Genomic DNA, 5,363 nt, shown 5'->3' on the forward strand with positions numbered 1-5,363 from the left:
TAACGTTCTTGAATAGTTGATAGTTCCTAGCCTTCTAGACGTGTTTATTAAAGTAACAAAACCTGACAATTTGTGTATTGATTAGAAGTGGTTGGCTCATGAGTACCTTCTCACCCAAGAAGAGATTGTTCTTGCAGAACCCATGTCTTTTAAATCCACTTGCACGTCTTTCCTGCCAGGTCACAAATCCCCAAGAAATCCTTGAAAAGGTGGGGGAGGTTCTCACTTGTTAATTTGCATTGCGAGCATCTATATAGACCATTTCTCTAGCTAGGACCTTCACTCCAGTCGGCAAGGCCCCCGAGAGTACATTCCATACAAAGACATTCATCTTAAGCAGCCATTGTGGGCACCAAATGTTCTTAACAACAGTCACCCATCTTGCCTCCGCATATTGCTTGCCCCATTGCTTTTCCAGGGGAGAGAACCAATCCAACAAGACCATCAGGATGTTGTACACCTTCTTGGTGTGTGGTTTATGAAAGTGCCGACAGTGAAGATAGGCTTGACAGTTGCTTGCAAGCCAACAAATCTTCATGAAGAGGTGAGATAGGCAAACATTTGAACACTTCATCATTTTTAGTGCTACTAGGTCTATACCACAACTCATTAATTAATTAGACCCGGAGATTCCTTCTCCCAGGCTTCTCAAAGAAAATACCCGACCTTCATCGTAGTTTGAGCCTGCGCATTGGCCCCAGTTCCCATCCACGATTGCACACATTTTTTCTGCTGCCTTGCCAAGGCCGCTCTGGGTGAGTTCATGCAGGCAATACACAATTTTCCATTGCTGTTGTTCCCCTGCCCCTCCCACTCTCCCTTCTCTGTGCACCCCCCCCTCTCTCTCCAAATCGTTATGGCGGCTTTTTTGCTCCACATGCCCCACATCCTACACCCCTCCTCTGGCCATGGTCACCTGGCCATCTTCCCCTATGAGAGCTCTCCCTCAGCTATGTCCCCCCTCCCTCTCCTCACTACCCATCGCATAACTCGAGCCACACAACATTCAATATGACGAGCAATGCTTTGCGTAGACTGTGCCCCTATCCCTCGGTTCACTCCTCTGCAGACTGAGCCCCGTGCTAGACTTGCATGTGATGATCCCACAAAGAGGTAGACGAGTGCACACAAATCTTCCTGCCCCTGTTGTCCATATCACCATGACCTCCAACAATATGCACTCTTCGAGCAGATGAACGACTGAGACCTTTGCATGGGGACGGACGGATATGCCATGCCCTTCACTCCTACCTCCGCATGCCTTGTACCTGCCATAAAGGAAGGAGATGCGGGGCAGACACACAAAGCCACGTAGGTCTGCAGTCCAAAACGATCACAAAAAGACCATCTCTCCCTCATTGCCTCTTTGGCCTGCCATAAACCATCACGACACGAGCATTATTGTGCAGACAGACGTGGCGATCTACATACAGCCTGGCTGAACATGGGAGCGAGCCTCCTGACCGAGGAGAGGGCAATGAGAGGGCCCTACTACTACTCGCTACTACTACTACTGACGCTATTTTAAAAAAAATCAATAATTCTGAGATTCCCCCAAAAAACAAACCAAACAGCTTAGTCTCCCCTCTCGAGCGCTTCCCAGCCTCGCTTGATTCTCTGCCATCGACTACTAGCAGCCCTCGTTACCATTGTCGTGCCCTCCGCTCCACTGTCCGTACTTGCATGCTTGCTACTCTGCCCGTTGGGGCTCCTTGCCACCATCTCGTTCGCTACCTTCCTATGCCCATGTTATTGCCTCCCCCATCGTTACTTGGTGCATGCCTCTGCAAAAGTGTTGGATCTGCTTGTCATCCGGATGAGTCCCTGCTCTATGCCATAAATGGTCATACGTTGCTGTGTAGCGGCCAGAATCTGGATCAACCCCCTGTGCATCCCTTGCCTCTTCCATGCCCAAATCCACGTCGTCACAGGAAGCACTGCAGCAAACTAAGAGAGAGAGAGAGAGAGAGAGAGAGAGAGAGAGAGAGAGAGAGAGAAGCCAGTTGGGCTGGCCACAATAGAAAGAGAGAGAAAGAACGGCTCCCCCTTCCTCCGCGCTCCAACCACGAAAGAGAGAGAGAGAGAGAGAGAGAGAGAGAGAGAGGGAGAATCTGTCCAAGGTTCTCTTCATTTTCTTTTTGGACTGCTCAAGAAAGGCCTTAGTGTTGGGCCGGGTTGGGCGTCCTTTGACGGATGGCGTCCACGTGGACGCCCAGTGGGCTTTGTGTGAAGGCGGGGGCTGACTCGATGCGATAGAGGAGGAAACAAGAGGAGTGCATTAACGATGTGGAGAAGGCATGCGAGTTACTGTCACCTGAGGGCATCACATATGAGAAAAGAGTTGCATCTTGCCACCACATCGACATGGATCCACATGGTTGTGGCAATGCTTCTTTTGAGCTGTGACAGTGGTACCCAAGCGAGTGCCATCACAGACCCTAACGACATTGAAGCCCCTCAAAGAAGTGAAAGCCAGCATTGATGCGGCGACAATCGATGCAACATCGTGTGTTGGCAGTTGGGATTTCAATGTAGACCCATGTACAAGCAGGCTTGGAGAGCAATTCACATGTGGAATAGACTGCACAAGTGGGGGACATACATCGTTCTTACCTAATGCATCGATGGATGCTTATGAAAGAGTCACAAGCTTGCAGTTGGACGATGCTGGCTATGCAGGGGTACTCTCCCCTTGGCTCGGCAACCTCACTGGTCTGCGCTTCTTGTACATGTCTGGGAATGCACTCGGGGCTGAAATCCCTGCTTTTATCGGCATGCTCTCCCAACTCATGATGTTTGACCTTTCGTTCAACAATTTGAGTGGATCCATACCTGACAGCATTTTGATGCTTCACAACTTACAAAGCCTTAATCTTGCGCATAACAAGCTGGTGGGCTCAATACCCCCCTTTCTGAACAAGCTCTCCTACCTCACAGAGCTGTGGCTTGAAAGCAACCAGCTAAGTGGGCCCTTCCCTGATCTCCGGAAGTTGGGTCTCTTACAAATGCTAGATGCGTCCGACAACCGGTTGTCAGGCCCGTTCCCAAGGCAAGCTACCACCCTCCTTATGTTCAATGTGTTTGAGAAACAATGAATTTTCTGGCAAGCTACCCAAAAGCATAGCAACCCTCAACCAGTTTAATGTGCTCGATGTAAGCAACAATGCATTCATCGGGTGTGTCGGTAATGCTATGTTGGCTCATCCAACATTGCAACAACTAAATCTCTCAATGAATAAGCTGAGCCAGCTGAGGGCACATCCAAAGCATGTTGCGAAGAGCCCGAAGGTGGCGTTAAGACCTAAGCTACAACATGTTATCAGGCCCTCTCCCCAGCATTTTTGCAGGGATGAGAGAGCTAGCCTCACTCTCTTTGCGGTATAACTTCTTTCATGGGGTTATCCCACCAAGTTATGGGGTGAAGGCAATAGCCAATGCAGAGGACATGAAGCCGCTTGAGAGACTCATGCTGGATGGAAATTACTTGACAGGCCCACTTCCAGCACCTTTTATGCACGTGGCTTCGGATCACTCCATGTCTGCAAGCTTTGTGGACAACTGCTTTGTGAATTGCCCACAAAAGTTCACGTTTTGCCAAGGTAAGAACTAGAAGGCACAGACATTATGCCGGCTCTTCAATTCATCGCCGTGATGAAGGTCTCCTCCAGAAGCTTGTGCCTGCACTGTTTGGGGGACAAACAAGAGCTAAAAATCTTTGTTTTTAAGGGGAAGATGAGATTTTCCAAATGGCATCAATGAGATTCCCTATGCAGGCAGAGAACCTTTATTCCTATCATCTATGTCATCACTTCTTCCAAGCATGTAGTGGATGCTAAGAAGCTCTAACGAGCTGCATTATCAGCCTTGGATTGAAGGCATGCTTGAGTTTGGGTTTTTGGCAGGAGGCTGGCATGTGCATCGAGCTTTACTTCCATCAGAGTGAATCTTTGCTAGGTTTTGTGCCTTCCTTAAACAAATGTTTTTCATTTTTGATTGTTCCTTAAATTGTTGATTAAGTCTGCTTTGAGCAAATGGGGCATGGCAAAGATAGAAGGATATTTGTTTGGATGGGTTTCTCTAGAAATAAAATTTTGTAGTATTCCTCGCAGAATCTTTGATCAAATTTCCCACACAAACACTCAAGCTGTTAGCAAGGACTCCATTGGCATCATTCAAACTATTTGGCCATCCGGAGCAGGCATCTCTGATGCGTCATAGGATGGGAGAAAGTGGATCATTAAGGAGCTGTAAGTTTGGACGTGTGAAACATTGAAAGTGTCTAAACCTTGTGTGAAACATTGAAAGTGTCTCTCTCCACACACCATGCCTTTTCTTAATGCAAGCAAAGATTGCGAAGTGGCGTTGAAAATAAGTGCTTTTGTACAACCCCTTGGAACTGTGGGCTGATCATCCATCCATTCTCAAAATTGCTAAGAAACAAAATGTTTCAAAGGCGGCTTTAAAGTGTGAAAGAAGTTTAGCTTGGTAGGACCTAATCCTCTTTTCTTTACTTTTTGGCCTGCTCAAGAAAGGCCTTAGTGTTGGGCCAGGTTGGGCGTCCTTTGAAGGATGGCGTCCACGTGGACGGCCAGTGGGCTTTGTGTGAAGGCGGGGGTTGCAGGACGACATGACTCGATGCGATAGAGGAGGAAACAAGGGCAGCCTGCTGAGGAGTGCATTAACGCTGTGGAGAAGGCATGCGAGTTTACGTCACTGTCACCTGAGGCTGTCCGCTAGTGGTTGCAGCTTTTCACTCTTTCAATCTCTCACAAGAAGCCTTCATTTTCTCTCTCCTCGGCATTGCATAGCTCTGTCTGCCATAGTGCAAGCTCTCGCTTCGCTACACACACACACACACACACACGCACATATCCACACATCCACACGCCCTCTCTCTCCAGCATGCACTCATCTCAAATCCTACATTCTTGCTTAGTAAAAATCTTTAAATCTTTTCAAGCTTTATTACACACATAACCACACACTGAAGAGGAATGGAGAAGGTAGTGTGTGTGACAGGAGATTCTGGTTTCATTGCATCTTGGGTTGTGAAGCTCCTGCTCGAGAGTGGGTACACCGTTCGTGCTTCTGTCCGAGATCCTAGTAAAGGATCCACTTCCCTGCATTACCCTCTGTTTCCATTACTCTGTGTGGTAATCTCTTTCGACCTCTGTTTGCAGAAAACGTGGTTAAGACTGCCCACTTGATGGCCTTGCCAAAGGCACAGGAAAGACTCAAGATTTTCAAAGCTGACTTACTGGAAGAAGGATCCTTTGATGCTACTGTCCATGGTTGTGAGGCTGTTTTGCATACTGGGTCACCTTTCTTTTTGGGCACCAATGATCCTCATGTGGTTATTCAAA

General features: G+C 48.0%; 1 pseudogene; it reads left to right on the top strand.

The window, feature by feature from the left end:
- The first annotated feature begins 1,174 nt into the window (after positions 1-1,174).
- On the top strand, positions 1,175-4,397 carry LOC147430870 (uncharacterized; annotated as a pseudogene).
- Positions 4,398-5,363: the final 966 nt, after the last annotated feature.

The sequence above is a fragment of the Adiantum capillus-veneris genome, chromosome 21 (genome assembly GCF_014529385.1).
Source record: "Adiantum capillus-veneris isolate H3 chromosome 21, ASM1452938v2, whole genome shotgun sequence".
NCBI classification, from domain to species: Eukaryota; Viridiplantae; Streptophyta; class Polypodiopsida; order Polypodiales; family Pteridaceae; genus Adiantum; species Adiantum capillus-veneris.